The 20,441-nt window shown below is 40.6% G+C and overlaps 1 protein-coding gene and 1 pseudogene across 3 annotated transcripts in view; one reads left to right on the plus strand and one right to left on the minus strand.

Annotated features, from left to right (window-relative positions):
- LOC135522535 (transcriptional activator GLI3-like) overlaps positions 1–4,107 on the minus strand; it is a 174,901-nt gene extending 170,794 nt beyond the window's left edge. For all 3 annotated transcript variants that reach the window (XM_064948888.1, XM_064948889.1, XM_064948887.1), the window contains exon 1: positions 3,731–4,107. The gene's annotated coding sequence lies outside the window, so the exon portion shown is untranslated. The remainder of the gene's footprint in view (positions 1–3,730) is intronic.
- Positions 4,108–7,130: 3,023 nt separating this feature from the next.
- Positions 7,131–7,278, plus strand: LOC135523247 (U1 spliceosomal RNA; annotated as a pseudogene).
- The last annotated feature ends 13,163 nt before the right edge of the window (positions 7,279–20,441 follow it).

A 20,441-nucleotide genomic window follows, 5' to 3' on the forward strand; every position in this document is an offset into this window, starting at 1 on the left:
ATCCAGACACTTTGATGTAGACTACACTCAGCGGCATACTGCCACGGCCCCAACTTTTTACAAGGAGGTGAAGGAGTCACTCACACGTCACACACACACACACACACACACACCTCTGTCTCTTGTCTCGCTGCCTTTTTTCTCTCAATCTCTCTCCATTCTCTTTCTTTTCCCCACTGTAACTTTTCCATTTGATGTCAATATATCAAAGTTCAGAATCATCAAAGTGAAGGATTCCTATTGGGGGCCATCTATTCATGTAGTGTCTATATTCACAGGGCAGCGTTGGCGAATCAAATCACTTAGGGGAAAGATTCCAAACTTTGATTGGGTAACTATTGTGATAGTGTGTTTATTTATTTCTGCCCAACATGCTCTAAATAGCTGAGGTAACGGCGCCTCACCTGCTAATGTAAACTGTGGTTTGTGGGATAGAAGTACTTAGCGCTCTGCTAAAGAGTTGAGCTTCCATTGAAAGACACAGATAAACCTTTCATCATATTATCATCTGTGACCAACTATAACAACCTTTGAGTACCACAAAATAAATCACAAACTATATCTGCCACACACCGACGTATCCACAACACATCAAACCAAAAATGTAAATAAACGCACACAAAAAAAGCCTTGGTACATGTTACCTTAGATTAAATCAACTTACCCTAGAATACCCTCATACAACAATACACTTGGTACCTCTGACTGGGTCTTTATTGAGTGCCATTACCACAACAACAGATGTCATTAGGGCCTCATGCATACACACCTTTTAACAGGTATTCTTCCTCTAGGATATAAAAGAGCCTAAAGACAAGAGGCCTGCCTAGAATAGTGGATTTGAAAGGCCCTTAATTTAAGGGTAATAGTGTGTCATCTTTGTGCATTAACATCTGCTTGTGTAACAGGCCCCATTTTGGGCAAGTTAGAAAGGTCAGGAGGTCACTGCCTGGTGTTTCGCAGCTATGCATAATTGAATGTAAAGGTATGCTAATATAGAGATAAAGGGCTGTTCTGCTATCAGAAGCACTGAGGAGGAATAGGGAGGGAGGAATACGGGTTATCCGTGCCTTTCCTTCCCTATCTGTGGTACTGTGAGTTACAGATTTTTCCCTTCATCAGACGGGCATTGATTCATCTTGGCCGGTGAACGGGAAAAAAACAGGCCTTTTTCGCCTTTTTTTAAACATTGTGTGTATTTATTACTGTTACTGAATCATTTGACATGCAGTCCTTGTTTTGTAAAAATGCACCTGTTCAAGTGAAGCTACAGCCCCTAGCTGAGCTCCGTTCTGTTTTGGAGATGTAAAACTGTAACGCCATACATATTTATATTACTGAGTGTGTTCATCAGATATCATTCATATTTAATATGATTAAATCATAAATTATATCCAGCGCCATACACATATAGGCATGTACTTAGAGCCAATGTGTGGTTGTTTCTGAACACCGTTTTCACGTGGAAAATATCAGCTATCCATTAAAGCTAAATAGGGCTCAAATTAATGTAATTACATTTAATGTTGCTTTGGTGATCATTTTATCTGGGGGTAAGCAATCACACATTCATCATGAGAAATGCACTCTGGCATAGAGCTTTCTGTCGACCATCAATCACTACAAAAATAAAACTTGATAGCAAAATACCAGAAATATATCAATTGAAGTATGTTTATTAAGTCCATTGCATCCTCACTAAATAAAATAACAGATGATAGTTTTAAAATGCTGGTAGGCCTTATCAAATTGAGGTATAACATGTGGATTTTTGCAAGCAAACTTTCTCTTGATTAAAATTACATATCATATCATATATGCAAAAATGCATTAATGATAAAATGTCATTTAGATTTCGTTTCATGGATAGATAAGGATAACAATGAACCATATTACTGTTGAAAACACTAGTTTTGATTAGGAACAATATTATATTGGGATATTGAGACTTACGCTAAAATATAGGTTTATGGCTTCCTTGATGTTCATACTCTAATCAAATATTATTTCATAAAACATAGTTGGGGGGTTCCATTATCAATTAAATGATTAAATACTGAGCATATGATTTCAAAATAGTGCATAAAGATTTGGGATAATGCAAACAAAATTATGCGTAAAAACGATCACTAAAGTTAGTGGGTTATAGGCCCTATGTTCTTGTCATTTTTCTTTCCTTCTTAAAAGCAGCACAAGAGAGATCTCATAGGGGCCTAAAACTGGCCAATCCAGATGGTCATGTTCTTAACCCGAGGTTAAAAATAAATAAAATCTTTAATCTGCACAAACTATTAACATGTTGTTATTTTGCATTCAAATATTTACTGCCAGTTGCTGTAGATCTACGTTAATAATTTGCCAAGTGTCAAAGAAGGTTTGTCTGAGCCGTCACCGCACGGCTAAACGCCTCGAACCATTGTCGTTTGTATGGCGGCGTGAAACCCGAGACACAAACGGTCCACCAGTCACTCACACCGAACCTGACAAGCAGATAAAATGTGGAACAGCTGGCTGCGAGCAGAAGGAAAAGTTTAAAACAAATATCTCCGCATGTGAAGGCACGCTGCCATGATACACAGCCTAAGTGACCGAAAATTACATACGATAAAAAAAAACAAAATGGATAAAAGACACACAAAAAATGCTAAGCATAATAAGTAGGTCTAATTATAACCAGGTCAATAAAATATTAACGGAAAGTAATCCAAATGTGGACGCGCGAATATAAGGGCTTTTCAAAAGTAGCCTCTAGTGTAGGCTACTTAAACAGATAAATTACATTTTCTATTGCGAACTGTTCCATTTCATTTGATAAAACCTGGTTGATTTTCTATTGTCAAACACGATGGGCCTACAATGTTCATTATATAGGTCTACATGCCTGTATAATCGTTAAAATGTGCCTATGGCATTGTAAAATAAACGTGGGCTTACTTTCATATTTTGATTGTAGAAATGGGGACTTCAGTGGTTGCATTAGATTTTTTTGTTGTGAATAGGCTATGTGATTCTGAACAATAGTCTATAAAAGTATAGTACATCAATCCAGGCATAACTCATATTAGGCCTCATGAATAAGAGACCGAATCGATAACATGGTAAAAATCCTGCTGAAATGTGATCACATGTAAATATGCATGCCTCCCATGCGTGTCTTTGGGCAAAAGTGTTTTTGTGTTAGTATTGGAAGTTCCAAAATAAGTTTCAGCCAATATCACAATTCTGAGCAATGCAATTACTTTTGCATTCAAGTGTATCCAATACACAAACTTAAAATGTATAAACCTTCCATCAAATAACCTTAACACACCTTTAAATCAGATTTGCGGGAATAAGAACCATTGCCAAGTGTCTATCACCTTCTAAGAAAATGCATCAGCAAAGTTTCGAAAATGTGCAATGGGTCAACTTGTAACTTTAAAGAAAGTAGACAACATCCAGCAAAATATAGAGTGTTAGTATACGTTACGCTGCGTCTAAAGTAGTTTATATTGTGCAAGTGAGTATATTAGTGAATAGGTTGTGTTTTCATACTAATTTCTGTTTATATATATCATCATCACCCCCCCCCCCACCCGATTTGTGGACTTCTATGATTTATTTTAAACGTGATGCCTCTCGACAGTTTTTGAAATAAACTTGTTTTCTATTTAACATGTTCAAAGCCAGCAAATCACAAAATGTTCGAGGGAAACAGTTCATTATGACTCGCTGTGTTTTTTGCACTTACGTGTTCGAATGATGTTTCCCCTCCTATAATTCTTGAACTTTTTTTGTCTTCTCGTAAGTGAAGTCTTTTCTCGCTTGTTGCAGATGTGCATCTATGTGACTATGTGACTTGACGTCTCAACTCCAACTCCGCTCTGCCAGACTTTTCCTTCTTCTCCGCGTCTTTCTTCTTTTCACAGTTTGCTGAATAGAGCGAAAACTGAGCTAATACCGTGAACCCCATACATTACCTGCCCGATATCAGATATTAAACCTGTATGAATAAGAAAACATGTGTTTGCAAAAACTCGTGGACTGTTGGTATTACATTAAGTATGCTTTTCGAAGAGAATAGGGCGAAATGTGGAAATCCAGCTTCTCTTTCCCTTGCCTGACTCCTCCCTTGTCTTCAGATCGGGCTCCCTCGCTCTATACCCCCCTTCCTTTCTATTCTCCCCCTGTTCCCCCTCCCTGCCTCTCTGCTCCGGGCCGCAATTTACTTGAGACGGTGCAGACACGGATGGAACGAATGAACTGTTGTACAGTACCAGTCCCACAAAATTGCAAAGGATTGGCAAATACTCACAAAGTTCACTCAGCTGCCTCTACTTCAGGATGAAGTTTGTGATCTTTAGTGCCAGTATTGTCTTGTTATTCATAATAGTTTCATCAACACCAGTGGCCCAGAATCCAGTGGCTATAACACAACTGTATTCAATTGCGTTTAGACCTATTTATTCTTCACCCAAACAATAATGCAGCATTATAAATAAGCAGGATAAGGTGCGTATGGTTTTATTTAGTCTGAGTTCATTTAATTAATCATCCTATGAATTCATCCTATGAATATGAATATTATTTAATCTTATAGTATCTGTTATGAATAATTAATGTTAATTAAGCATGAGCAGTGGTGGAAAAAGCACTCATATTTGAGTAAAAGTAAAGATACCTTCATAGAAAATGACTCAAGTAAAAGTCACCCACTAAAATACTAATTGAGTAGAAGTCTAAAAGTATTTGTTTGTACATACACTTAAGTATCAAAAGTACATGTAGTTTCTAAAATATACTTAAGTATTAAAAGTAAAAATAATTAAAAATTCCTAATGCCAGGGCTGCAGGGTAGCCTAGTGGTTAGAGCATTGACCTAGTAACCAAAAGGTTGAACATTCAAATCCCCGAGCTGACAAGGTACAAATCTGTCATTCTGCCCCTGAACAGGCAGTTAACCCACTGTTCTGACATTGAAAATAAGAATTTGTTCTTAACTGACTTGCCTAGTTAAATAAAGGTAAAATAAGAATTAAGCAAACCAGATGGCACAATTTTCTTGTTTTCATTTATTTACGGATAGCCAGGGTCACATTCCAACACTCAGACATCATTTAAAAACAAAGCATTTGTGTTTAGTAAGTCCAACAGATCCGAGGCAGTAGGGATGACCAGGGATGTTCTCTTGATAAGTGTGTGAATTGGATTTTCTGTCCTGCTAAGCATTCAAAATGTAACAAGTACTTTTGGGTCTCACGGAAAATGTATGGAGTAAAAATGAAATAATTTTCTTTAGAAATGTAGTGAAGTAAAAGTAAAAGTTGTCAAAGTAAAGTACAAATACCCGCAAAAAACTACTTAAGTAGTGCTTTAAAGTATTGCTACTTAAGTACTTCACACCACTGAGCATAAATTATCTGTTTGCATTTATTTGTGGGTTGAATGCTATTCCAATAAGTACATAAGTTTCCTTCTTTATTCTTCTCTCTCCCAAACCTGGAGTGTGGGTCACTGTGGCTCAGCTCTCTAAACCTGGAGTGTGGGTCACCGTGCCTCAGCTCTCTAAACCTGGAGTGTGGGTCTCTGTGGTTCAGCTCTCTAAACCTGGAGTGTGGGTCACTGTGCCTCAGCTCTCTAAACCTGGAATGTGGGTCTCTGTGGTTCAGCTCTCTAAACCTGGAGTGTGGGTCACTGTGCCTCAGCTCTCTAAACCTGGAATGTGGGTCTCTGTGGTTCAGCTCTCTAAACGTGGAGTGTGGGTCACTGTGCCTCAGCTCTCTAAACCTGGAATGTGGGTCTCTGTGGTTCTGCTCTCTAAACCTGGAGTGTGGGATGCTGTGGTTCAGCTCTCTAAACCTGGAGTGTGGTCACTGTGGCTCAGCTCTTTAAATCTGTGTGTGGGTCGCTGTGGCGCAGCTCTCTTTAACCTGGAGTGTGGTCACTGTGGCTCAGCTCTCTAAATCTGGTGTGTGGGTCGCTGTGGCTCAGCTCTCTAAATCTGCCACGCCTGCTCCCGTTCTCCCTCTCTGGCTGTCAAGGGCACCAAGCTGCCCTTCATTACGCACACCTGTCACCATCATTACGTGCAGCACTGGACTCATTGGACTCACCTGGACTCCTTCCCTTGTTGATTGCCCCGTCTATTTCTGTTTGTCCATCCGTTGGTTCCCTGTGTCAGCATTAATGCCGTTGTGTTCATGTCCAGACTCTGTCCTGTCCTATTTCATGTCCGTATTTCATTAGATGTTCACTCCCTGTACCTGCTTCTCGTCTCCAGCGTTGATCTTCACAGAATGCTGACACCACTAAAAGAAGAATCAGGGAGTTTTGTTTTTTGTTTTGGTTGGTGACGTCGGGTCCGGGTGCCATCGTGGATGGAACCGGGGGTGCCTCAGCGAGCTCATCTGGCTTCCGCCTTCAGATAAGCATAAAGTAGGCTTATGTTTAACCTGATCCCTCTTTACATTAGGAAAGGGAAAGTAGAGAGTAGTTTCAGAGAGTAGGTACACATAGTTACATAGCAGCCTACTTACAACAGTTTTACCTTTCTGCAATTATACATTCAACCTAAAAAAACAGCCAATTGACATAGGTCACTTGCTCTGGGTTTTCCAAATATAAAATCCCATTCACGAATGAAGGGCAATTATGTGATGTATCTTGCTTCTTTTGATAGGGAAACTGACGATTTATGCGGAGGAAAGTCATGCTGCGGAAAGTGGGCGTGTGGTCCCCTGGGCAAGCCTTCTGAATGAGACCTAATGTTACGGTAAGGAGGGGGAAAAGCTTTCCTGTAGTGTTAGGTATGATCAATATACAGGGAAATTATGTAGTAAGAGAGGTCTACACGGTTCTGTATCAATCAATGAAGATGTGCAAAATCCCCAGTTAATCATTTAAGCAGGATTTGACGGTGTGTGTGTGTGTGTGGTCAAGAGGTCATTTTATCCCAATTAGCACCCTATTCCCTATTGGTCCTGGTCAAAAGTAATGCCCTATAAAGGGAATAGGGTGTCATTTGGGATGCATATGTAGACCACAGGACAACGTGATCTAGATCTAGACCTACAGTGGATTATTCTATTTAGGTATCACAACAACAGAGCATGTCACTCTATATGTTGTAGAGGCACCACAGAAATGCAGTTATATATACCTGGCAGGGGAGACATCTTGGTCACGAGAGAGGCTCACCTAGGATGAAGCCCGGCCGTGCTGACCCCATGCGAATTCCCCAAATGTGGGAATTTTGACTCCATAAGTTATGGTAGTGGGGTATTGCGTCACGGTCTCCACTAAGAAGAAGGGGGAAAAATACAAATGAAATGCAGTTGCGTCAAGCAGGATAATGGTCAAATCAATGTTCCCTGTAACAATTATTTTCCAATTGTTGTGATTTGTGTATCGCATAGAGAGAGTATAGAGAGAGTATTTACCTATATAGATCATTATGACTTACATACAGTTGAAGTCAGAAGTTTACATACACATAGGTTGGAGTCATTAAAAAACATTTTTCAACCACTCCACAAATGTCTTGTTAACAAACTATAGTTTTGGAAAGTCGGTTAGGACATCTTCTTTGTGCATGACACAAGTAATTTTTCCAACAATTGTTTACAGACAGATCATTTCACTTACAATTCACTGTATCACAATTCCAGTGGGTCAGAAGTTTACATACACTAAGTTGACTACGCCTTTAAACAGCTTGGAAAATTCCAGAAAATTACGTCATTGCTTTAGGAGCTTCTGATAGGCTAATTGACATCATTTGAGTCAATTGGAGGTGTACCTGTGGATGTTTTTCAAGGCCTACCTTCAAACTCAGTGCTCTTTGCTTGACATCATGGGAAAATCAAAAGAAATCAGCCAAGACCTCAGAAAAATAATTGTAGACCTCCACAAGTCTGGTTCATCCTTGGGATTAATTTCCAAATGCCTGAAGGTACCACATTCATCTGTACAAACAATAGTATGTGAGTATAAACACCATGGGACCACGCAACCGTCATACCGCTCAGGAAGGAAATGCATTCTGTCTCCTAGAGATGAACAAACTTTGGTGTGAACAGTGCAAATCAATCCCAGAACAACAGCAAAGGACCTTGTGAAGATGCTGGAGGAAACAGGTACAAAAGTATCTATATTCACAGTAAAACAAGTCCTATATCGACATAACCTGAAAGGCCGCTCAGCAAGGAAGAAGCCACTGCTCCAAAACCACCATAAAAAAAGCTAGACTACAGTTTGCAACTGCACATGGGGACAAAGAACAAAAATAGAACTGTTTGGCCATAATGACCATCGATATGTTTGGAAGAAAAAGGGGGATGCTTGCAAGCCGAAGAACACCATCCCAACCGTGCAGCACGGGGATGGCAGCATTATGTTGTGGGGGTGCTTTTCTGCCTGATGGACTGGTGCACTTCACAAAATAGATGGCATCATGAGAAAGTAAAATTATGTGGATATATTGAAGCAACATCTCATGACAACAGTCTAGAAGATAAAGCTTGGTTGCAAAGGGTCTTCCAAATGGACAATGACCCCAAGCATATTTCCGAAGTTGTGGCAAAATGGCTCAAGGACAACAAAGTCAATGTATTGGAGTGGCCATCACAAAGCCCTGCCCCCATCCTACAGAAACATTTGTGGGCAGAACTCAAAAAGCGTGTGCGAGCAAGGAGGCCTAGTAAATGTAACATAGTTTGTACAGACTGAACTTTCCTCTGGGAAAAATTCAGTGAGATCTCTATTCAATCTGCGTCACGGACATTCAGCTTTGCAGCGTAATTGAAATTTTTAGGTAAACGCTGCTTATGTCGGCTCAATCGGAAATTACATGTACATGTCTATCGCGGAATCTGTACAGCTTCAGCTTTACAGATATAATAGAATAGAAGAAGGGATATTCTACAGAATTATAAGCAGCAAGCATGAAGTGGCCAATAAGTGACTGTGACAACAGCAAACCAAGCAACATGGAGTGCCTAGTCAAAGGTCCCCTGTAAAACATGGCTAATCCGCCTGTCTGTTTGTGAAGGCTTGTGCTCAGCTGGACTAGACTACACCAAGATAAAGTCCTTGTTGCATGAGTCTCTCAAAGAGAATGATCGGAGGAGCAGGGGAGGTCAGGGGAGATAGTAGGAGGGGTGTGGGGTGAGGGGAAGGAGGGATGAAGAGAGGGAGGTGGGGGTGCACATTGGCATCAGTGGGGTTAGCAACTCCCGAAAGTATTTCATCAAAGAGGGCTAGGATCCTAGGGATTGAGATTCTGCCTGGAGGCAAGTAACCAATGGTCTCCCAAGAACATATTCCAAAGTAGAACTCAGAGAGCCAAAACACACATCAAAAGCACCTCTGGAGCCAAAGCGATTCTGGAGGAGAAAGAAAGGGGTGAGGGGTCCCTTCTTGGCCCCGTCTAAGCCCCAAATCTCACCCCAATTAAGGAGGATCTACTGTTTGTTCCAGACCTGAGATCTACTGCAGTCAGGGAGGTGCACACCAAGGCAGGCACACAGAGAGAAAGAGATAGACACACACACATACCAAGAGAGAGAAAGAGAGAGAGTGACACACACACACTAATATTACATGGTTTAACAAGACATACAAACAAACAAACAGTATATTCTCAGTACATATATTGTGATTAATTTCGGAGGCTTTTTGGAATTGTGTTTGAATAAAACAGAATGGTTATAAACTGTAACATACACATTAATTTGTTTGTCTTCATCTACACACTGATTGATACATTACAACAAATATACATTTAATACTAGAACAGTCTTTTCCCCAAAAGTAATGTCATGATCTCATTGAAATATCATGCAATGATCTATGTCTAACTTACACAAGTAATATACAATCATTACTTGGCAATACAGTGTTTAATTTTTGTCTCCAATTCTCTCTTATTGGACAGATGTCACAGTGAAAGGGATATGTTAGCAGAGAAGCATATGATATCCATCCAGATTTGACCTCTAGCATTGCATTGGACATACCAATGCTAAGTCCCAAATGGCACCCTATTCCCTAAATAGCGCACTACTTTTGACCAGAGCCCAATGGGCCCCAGTCAAAAGTAGTGCATTACGTAAGGAATAGGGCTCTATTTTGGGTTCTTACCAAGAAAATGGCAGGCTTGTTCAGTGAGTTGTGCAACCCTAACTACATGCAGTCTCCTCTCAAGTTAATACCAAGGGTCCCAATATAAGGAACAGTTTTCCACTCCTTCTGAACCAATAGAGTATATTTTAAAGCTTTCATTTCATGAATAAGACAATACATTCACATATTGTAATGCTTTTTTAATTACAACTTTAACTCAGGATTTGACTAAAAAGCCCCAATGACATTCTCTGCTGGGACTCGTTTAGCCTTGTTTTTTTCACTATTTTCAATTGACAGAGTGCCCATTACTGTTTACTTGATCCCCACTTGTTTGCTACTCAATTATTCTCCATGACAAGGCCTGACAAGGCAGCAAACAGACTAGGGCTACCAGTGGTCCCTGCTTCCCAATGTGTCAGGGAACAGAGGGGCCAGAGTTACTGGGGCCAAATTAACACACCACAAGAACTGCTTTACTGACCACTAATCTACTCCTGAAGAGAGCATTAGGCCCCATCCACCCTAGAGCTGTGTATACAGGGTTCAAGTGCTCCTCCACACACACACACACACACACACACACACACACACACACACACATACACACACACACACACACACACACACACTGAGGCCTCGCAGCCATCTGCCAAACCAAAGAGCAAACAGTGAAGACACAACTGAGATAAAACCTCTCTCTCTGCTCTCTCTCTCTCCGTTACTCTGCTCTCTCTCCTGTCTCTCTGTGCCTGCTGGAGGTATATCAGGTGTCTATGAGTGGCCCATTAGCGTGCATGACTGATAACAGGCGCTCAGTGCCCCTCCCCCTTATAATCGCAGAGAGGGATATTTGCAGGGTTATTTTGAATCTGTCAGAAATAATAAACGCAAAACTATATCCACTTCGGCTATTTAAGCAATTTCCCTGTGATAACATCCCAAGGGTTCTCGTGCAGCTTCCAAATGACGACATAATGAAACGACGACGCCTGCACCCCCTTATCAGGGCGGATTAAACGGGAATAATCAAAGTGAGGGGGTTTGGAGCCATGTGTGGCATGAATATGACTATCTAATGGGCTCCAATGGAAAAGCATGTTAATTCCACTTAAACGCGAGACCCTACCCAGCCCTGTCTCCTGCCCCTGGCTCCTCTGAAGTAGTCCGTCTTCCTTTCTCCCCCTTTCTCTCCCTCCTTCCCGCTCTCCTTTCCTTTAAGTTTAAATAATCGCAGCTCTCCTCAGCAGAAGTCATTATGTGTGCTGGGTATCTCTATATGTGTACGAACGTGAGCGTGAGAGCCAGAGTTTAATCTCACTAGTTTTTTTTTTACCCTCTCTTCTTTCTTTGGGCCTGTTGGAGCGTGTGTTGCTCTCTCTTAGCATTCAGACAAAAGCTCTCAAGGCGATTATCAATATTCATAATTATTCTCCATGCGTGGACATCCTCTTTGTTGCTGGAATAATGTGGTTCACTTTCCTACAAACTCAAATCAAACTTCTGGAGCCACTATTGGAAATCGTGTTACACGCTCCCTGATATTAGGCTAAGTAAGTAAGTAAGGATTTGAATATTGGGTCAGAAAAGTATTATATCAGAAAAGTATTATTTCACTTTGCTGAGGAGAGTTTCTTCAACTATGACATTTTTATTTATTTTATTTTACCTTTATTTAACTAGGCATGTTAGTTAACAACAAATTGTTATTTACAATGACGGCCTAGGAACAATGGATTAACTGCGTTGTTCAGGGGCAGAACAATATATTTTTACCTTGTCAGCTCAGGGATTCGTTCTAGCAACCTTTCAGTTACTGGCCCAACGCTCTAACCACTAGGCTACCTGCCCCCCACCCACGATGACAAAGTTGTCAATGTTCAAGTGAACATTCTTCCTCTACTATACACACTTACTATTGAGTATTCATACACACTACATAAGGATTCACACCCTTCTGGCTGAATGTTGACAGGAAATTGACAATACAGCATTTATCCCAGACATTTTAAGTCATTTGTTGTCAGACCCACAACTGTAAATCTACTGGCTAATATTAATTGGAGAAGAACAACAAAAAGACCTCTCTCCTTTTGATCCCGACCAACCTTTCCACCTTGTCAAGGGGGCCTTCCATGCACATTAAGGACCATTAGGACCAATAAGACTCCTTCAACTGATAGCCCAGTCCATTCTCCTGCAGTAACAGCAGCAGCAATGTGGACTAGAGCACTACACACACTTCACACATCCTGAAAGCAAACAGAGATCCCACAGGACACAGTTAAAAAAAGAGAAACATCAATATTTCATCAAACTACTCTCTCTTTCTGGCCCACATCAAAGCTATCCGCTCCCATTATTATCCTACAGGTACAGCTCTTTTGTTTTGCTCCTCTGGTATGGCTGTAGAGACAACAGCGATTCCCCCGCTCTCCTTTAAAAAAAAACCTCTCGGTTACAGTGTTAGTCTGTCTCGTGTTTAACTGTCTCACGTTTTGGAAGATGAGGCGCAAAGGGGAGGGCTGGGATTAGAAAGGAGAAGATATACTTACTCTGCGGATGTCCAAGGAATGGTGGAATCACATGTGCAGGGGGAAATGATTGTACAATTAAGTGGAGTAAAATAAGGCCTTGGTGTTTCTTCTCAGTTTCTCAACTACACTACACACTTTCTCATAAAATCTTCAGTGTACCTTGAGGACATCAACATGTGGTCAGAAGACTCAGAGCAGCAGGGGGGACAGACAGGCCATAAAGAGGCACCTTCTGACATGCCAAACCTGCCGGGAGCACGTCAAACTCCCTGGAGAGCTCTCTAGCTGGGGGAGCAGGAAGAGCATTGATAATTGGTTGTTGGGGGATACTTTGATGTGTTGTTGTGGTTGAAAGAATTTAGTTTCTTTTCAAAGTTTATTTTGTGTTTGAGTTGTTCTTCTTTCATAACACGAGGATGATGTAAGGACCCTAAGCAAAGAAACGGAATACCCAGTTTTAAAAATGGAAAAGCACTAACATTTTAACACAAAACTATTTTTGAATAAAATCAAAAGGAAGGATCACATTAATATCGCTACGGTGTTGCCTACTGTATGTGCAATATGCTGCATCGTCGCCAGATTTGTACACTCAACACATTTTCATAAAATGACATGCTCTGAAATGATGTGACGTGTGTGATTGTGTCTGTGTGTTTGTGTCCATGCGTGAGTGCATACCTGTGTATTTTCCCCTTAGCCCTACGTTGTCAATCTGTGGCTGTCCCTCAGAGGTGGACAGTGACAAATGACACTCCTAGTCAGTCACACGCTTATCACCATACAAGTAGCACACAGGCCTGGAAATGACAGACATGAAATGGAAACATCTCTCATTCTGTGGACCTGGGAGGCTGAAGTGAAATATTAACTGATGGAGAGATGGCGTAGTATAATAGGATCACTGTTTAGGGTGCGATTGCAGAGGTCCTGTTACTTGCTGTTACGTTTTCTAAAAAGAGAGTGTTATGTTATGGAGATCCTTTAAGCTTTTATTTGCCTTTAATAAAAGTGTTATATTACATTCTAGATAGCTTGAATTCACAGATAAACTTTTTTCAAATTAACCTTTAAGATAATACCAAACTTTTGCAACACAGTGCATTTGTCATAATGTAAAGTGTGTCGCAGGCCATTGTGTCAATGTTGATACATAAGCCATGGTCTCTCAGTACAAAATATTCTGTGGTGCCCGAATGCAGCCAGGTCAATGGTTCAACCAATCCCGACCCATAACTCAGAGACCTTTCTCTCTCGCTCTCTTGTAAACATTTGCACATGTGCGCACAGGCACCTACACACATGCCTGTGCACTCATTCACATACACACCCACTGTTGTTCTTATACAATCTATAACACACACACACACACAGTTGTTCTTGTACAATCCTATGACACACACACACACAACCTAAATCCCAGGAAGAGGAAAGATGGATGGGATGTCTTGGGTCACAGGTGCTGTTCCAGTTGTGAGTTCTCCCACGCATTCCTTCTGGCTCAGTTTTATACGCTCTTCTTCTCCCCTGTGTTAATTGTCATAACATTATACAGAGTAAAGAGAGCTGAATATAATGTTAGATCAATCAACCTGTCTTTTGGAAAAGTTTGTTCGTCACCGACTGTCTTGCACTGAAAGATAAGCATTTCTCAAGTCAGTTTGACCAAAGGATCTCAGGCAGTTATTTCCATTGCCGTTAGATGGCGCTAATTCACCAATAATATTCACACCATAGACTAAAGTCAGAGGTATCCCTAGCAACGCTAGTTATTCCAGCTTGTGCCAGGACTCATCTTTCTGTGCCATTATAGCGTCTGTGACAGCATTTTTAAGTAGTCCATTTTCTTCTTCACAATTGGCTGATCCCTCCTGATGACCCGGTTGAACTTGACTCCTACAGGGTCACCAGGAGGGATCAGCCAATAAAGTTGAAAGTCCCGCCCTCAACAGTGCTGCCCACAGCCTTTTGTCCACTAGAGGTATCTATCATTCTCTATGTGGCAGATACAGTCCTCTCCTTTCACACAGAATGAAAGTTCTCAAATGTTTGTTACAAATAGAGGCCCTCATGTTCTCCTAATGTTGTGACATTCTCCTCAAAGTTTTGACGTGAAGAATTCAAGTGAACAATAAGTAGCTAAATTGGCTGATCCCTCCTGATGACCCGGTTGAACTTGACTCCTACAGGGTCACCAGGAGGGATCAGCCAATAAAGTTGAAAGTCCCGCCCTCAACAGTGCTGCCCACAGCCTTTTGTCCACTAGAGGTATCTATCATTCTCTATGTGGCAGATACAGTCCTCTCCTTTCACACAGAATGAAAGTTCTCAAATGTTTGTTACAAATAGAGGCCCTCATGTTCTCCTAATGTTGTGACATTCTCCTCAAAGTTTTGACGTGAAGAATTCAAGTGAACAATAAGTACAACATTAGTGAAGTAGATTACTTGTGAACTTTAATTATTACCAGAAAAAGATTGAAAGGGATGTCAGTGTGGTTGTGACAGCTTTGCAGTTGAGTGTCTTGTCTATCAGAAAACTAGGACCATCTTTCTCACTTGACCATTAGATGGATGACGAAACAAGGCCATAAAAACACAAAAGCACAAATAACTAAACACATCAAGGTCTGTAGAAAGGATAAATGAACATGAGCTTTTATTTCAAACAGGGCTAGGAAAGCACGTCATTAACAAACACAGGAATATTATCTACCAAACAAAGAAAGTCCTCAAATTAAATAGATTTAAATGAATGAGAACATCCTTTTACCCACCCTGTAACTCTTCTGACGTCAAATATTGTACACCCAAATGCTTCTCTGCAGCTGTCACAACATCCATTTTGTGTGACTTACATTCCATCCATGCGGTACAGTTGATAACCATTGCTATGAACAGTAAAAAGCCAATTTTACTGAAGAATATAGTACCAGTTAAAAGTTTGGCAATCCTATTATTGCAGAATAATAGGGAATACATCAAAACTATGAAATAAGTAACCAAAAAAAAGTGTTAAACAAATCTATTGTATATTTGAGATTCTTCAAAGTATTCACCCTTTGCCTTGATGACAGCTTTGCACACCCTTGGCATGGAATGCTTTTCCAACAGTCTTGAAGGAGTTCCCACATATGCTGAGCACTTGTTGGCTGCAATTTAATTCACTCTGCAGTAGTATTATTCTATATTATAAAAAATAGTAAAAATATAGAAAAACTCTTGAATGTGTAGGTGTGTCCAAACTGTAACCATGGTAAGCTCAACTTGCCTCTCTCGCACCAGACATTTCTGATCCCAGCTCCATGGGCACCCCTACATTAACACATACCGCTTCTTTCCCCAATACTATACATGCCTTTGTCTCACACCTAGCAACCTCCCTTCTACACATTGCTGCCACATGCCCATGAGCTTGACATCTGTAACAATGTAATGTATTTGGCACAAAAGCTTGTATGGGATAACTGAAATATTCACTTTGTCAGGCAAAGACTCAACATCAAAACAAACATGCAATCAATAATACAGTACAAAACACCTATATACAGCATGTGCAAATGAGGTAGGATAAGAGAGTTAAGGCAATAAATAGGCCATGGTGGTGAAGTAGTTACAATTTAGCAATTAAACACTGGAATGGTAGAATGTGCAGAAGATGAATGTGCAAGTAGACATACTGGGTGCAAAGGAGCAAGATAAATAAATAAATACAGTATGGGGATGAGGTAGTTGGATGGGCTATTTACAGATGAGTTATGTACAGGTGCAATGATCTGTGAGCTGCTCTGACAGCTGGTGCTTAAAGCTAGTGAGGGAGGTAAGAGTCTCCAGCTTCAGGGATTTTTGCAGTTTGTTCCAGTCATTGGCAGCAGAGAACTGGAAGGAGAGGCGGCCAAGGGAAGAATTGGCTTTGGGGGTGACCAGTGAGATATACCTGCTGGAGCGCGTGCTGCTATGGTGACCAGTGAGCTGAGATAAGGCGGGGCTTTACCTAGCAGAGACTTGTAGATGACCTGGAGCCAATGGGTTTGGCAACGAGTATGAAGCGAGGGCCAGACAATGAGAGTGTACAGGTCGCAATGGTGTGTAGTATATGGGGCTTTGTTGACAAAACGGATGGCACTGTGATAGCCTCCAACACTACTCAACAAATTGGATGCAGTCTATTAAGCAAATGACATCGCCGAAGTCGAGGATCGGTAGGATGGTCAGTTTTACGAGGGTATGTTTGGCAGCATGAGTGAAGGATGCTTTGATACCCACATGGTAATAAAAATGGTCACATGACAGTAAAATAAAATGAAATAAGACACTTCAGAAAAAGCAGAGGAGAAACTGAGAGAATGTTGTTGTTACTGATGGAGGTTAGTCATTTGGCTGGGTTCCCTGTGGAGGCCTAGCTGTCTATAGTGTTGCAGTAGAACAGGGAGCTGTAGTGGAGCCTGTTGTTGACATGACTGAAGGCTTCCTGTTGTGAGATGGGCAGACACAACAAAAGAGACAAATGAAAGTGGTGCATCTGTGATCCCACCTGCATTGCACAATTACAGTGGCTCTGGGCCCGTGGTTTAAAGTGCTACTTAAGTCGTTTTCTGGGGTTCCTGTACTTTATTTTGCTATTTATATTTTTGACAACTTTTACTCCACTACATTCCTAGAGAAAATAATGTACGTTTTACTCCTTTCATTTTCCGACACCCAAAAGTACTCATTACATTTTGAATGCTCAGCAGCACAGGAAAATTGTCTAATTCACACACTTATCAAGAGAACATCCCTGGTCATGCCTACTGCCTCTGATCTTGTGGACTAACACAAATGCTTTAATTTGAGTGTTGAACTGTGCACCTGGCTATGCGTAAATTTAAAAAACAATAACATTGTGTCGTCTGGTTTGCTTAATATTTTCAATTATTTATACTTTTACTTTTGACACTTAAGTACATTTAAAACCAAATACTTTTAGACTTTTACTCAAGTAGTATTTTACTGGGTGACTTTCACTTTTACTTGAGTAATTTTCTTTTAGGGTATCTTTAGTGAGTTTCAAATAGAACACATTCTCAAGTCAAAATTACATTCTACTCTGTAGAATTTCATAGCTCCAAAAAACCTTTATATATAATGAAGAAACCCTCTTTGCAGTACAACTTGACATTATAGGATGAACACAATTTCAACATATACATAGTTCTGATGATTATGTTGAAATTAGATTGATGCAACAACCTGTCAGTCAGGTTAAGTCAATGTATTTAAGTATAAGTTTTACCCTAATGTCAATGTTTACACCACTGGTTGAAATTAAATGAAAACAGTACTGGTTGATTACATTTTTCAAATCAAATGTATTTTCCAGGATGATGCCACGTCTCAATGTTGACAAATTACGTTGAAACAATGTTGATTCAACCAGTGTGTGTCCAGTGGGATGGAACTCTATGCTTTGATAGCAGCAGGTTGAGTTGAGGGGGAGTTATGGAACTGAGATTATGCAACGGGCAGACAGCCTACAGAATGGCTCACCCTGCTTCACAATCTCCAGTTGCACTCCGGAGTGAAGAGATAAGAGGGCCTTCCCAGTAACTGGCCACCATTAAAGGTATTTGATGTTCCCATGGTTTTTGTAGAATGGCCAAATATAGAAAAACACTCCCATGTCTGCCTAGCACTGGATCAGATGGGATATCTGTGTCTATTCTGCTAGTGGCTGGTTAGGTTTGAGATGTTGGCAGGACCTGTTGGGTGGAGAATATTGTCTCTATAACGAGTATTAAGGCACACCAAGTTTGTGTACATACATCTTAGGCAAATACATTTAAACTCAGCTTTTTACAATTCCTGACATTTAATCCCAGTAAAAACTCCCTGTTTAAGGTCAGTTAGGATCACCACTTTATTTTAAGAATGTGAAATGTCAGAACAATAGTTGAGAGAATTATTTATTTCAGCTTTAATTTCTTTCATCACCTTCCCAGTGGGTCAGAAGAATTACATACACTCAATTAGTATTTGGTAGCATTGCCTTTAAATTGTTGAACTTGGGTCAAACATTTCAGGTAGCCTCCCACAATAAGTTGTGAATTTTGGCCCATTCCTCCTGACCGAGCTGGTGTAACTGAGTCAGGTTTGTAGGCCTCCTTGCTCACACAAGCTTTGTCAGTTCTGCCCACACATTTTCTATAGGATTGAGGTCAGGGATTTGTGATTGCCACTCCAATACCTTGCCTTTGTTGTCCTTAAGCCATTTTGCCACAACTTTGGAAGTATGCTTGGAGTCATTTTCCATTTGGAAGACCCATTTGCGACCAAACTTTAACTTCCTGACTGATGTCTTTAGATGTTGCTTCAATATCCCGACATCATTTTCCTCCCTCATGATGCCATCTATTTTGTGAAGTGCACCAGTCCCTCCTGCAGCAAAGCACGCCCACAACATGATGCTGCCACCCCTGTGCTTCACGGTTGGGATGATGTTCTTTGGCTTGCAAGCCTCCCCCTTTTTCCTCCAAACACAACAGTGGTTATTATGGCCAAACTGTTCTATTTTTGTTTCATCAGAACAGAGGACATTTTTCCAAAAAGTACGATCTTTGTCCCCATGTGCAGTTGCAAACCGTAGTCTGGCTTTTTTTATGGCGGATTTGGAGCAGTGGCTTCTTCCTTGCTGAGTGGTCTTTCAGGTTATGTCGATATAGGACTCGTTTTACTGTAGATATAGATATTTTGTACCTGTTTCGACCAGCATCTTCACAAGTTATTTTGCTGTTGTTCTGGGATTGATTTGCACTTTTCGCACCAAAATATATTAATCTCTAGGAGACAGAACGCATCTCCTTCTTGAGCGCTTTGACGGCTGTGTGGTCCCATGGGGTTTATACTTGTGTATTATTGTTTGTACAGATGAATGTGGTACCTTCAGGAATTTGGAAATTTCTCCCAAGGATGAACCAGACTTGTGGATGTCTACAAAAAAAAATCTGAGGTCTTGGCTGATTTCTTTTGATTTTCCCATGATGTCAAGCAAAGCAGCACTGAGTTTGAAGGTAGGCCTTGAAATACATCCACAGGTACAATACCAATTGACTCAAATTATGTCAATTAGCTTATCAGAAGCTTCTAAAGCCATGACATCATTTTCTGGAATTTTAAAGTTTAAAGGCAATCAACTTAGTGTATGTAAACTTCTGACCCACTGGAAATTGTGATACAGTGAATTAATCTCTTTAAACAACTGTTGTAAAAATTACTTGTGTCATGCACAAAGTAGATGTCCTAACTGACTTTCCAAAACTATAGCTTGTTAACAAGAAATTTGTGGAGTGGTTAAAAAAATTGTTTTAATGACTCCAACCTAAGTGCATGTAAACTTCCAACTTCAACGGTATGTACTGATGTAATGTAGGCTGGTGACATCTTCAAAGACAAGTGTTTTGATGCTACCAACGGTGATTCAAATCCGAAGCTAGTGTAATGTGTAAATGATACTAAAATTGCAATTCGATTTCACACTACACTTCACCTGCCTACAACCTGAATTTAGGTAATCAGACCGCAACAAAACAGCAGACAAGGCTTCTTTTTGTATTTCAGTGGGATCATGATCAAATTCTCAATTGTCAAATTTCACGGCATGCTACTTTCACCCTGTCTGAACCAAAGGTGCAGAGTCAATGGTGTTGAGAGGTGAATGAGTGCATTGAGTGCAAACTTCTCACATACCAGTCTTAAAGGGGACACTTTCAAGTCATTCCCAAATCAACATAGAGTACAACTGCTTTTGTTGGTGGAAACTCAGCAT

This window comes from Oncorhynchus masou, chromosome 30 (genome assembly GCF_036934945.1).
Source record: "Oncorhynchus masou masou isolate Uvic2021 chromosome 30, UVic_Omas_1.1, whole genome shotgun sequence".
In the NCBI taxonomy this organism is placed as follows: domain Eukaryota; kingdom Metazoa; phylum Chordata; class Actinopteri; order Salmoniformes; family Salmonidae; genus Oncorhynchus; species Oncorhynchus masou.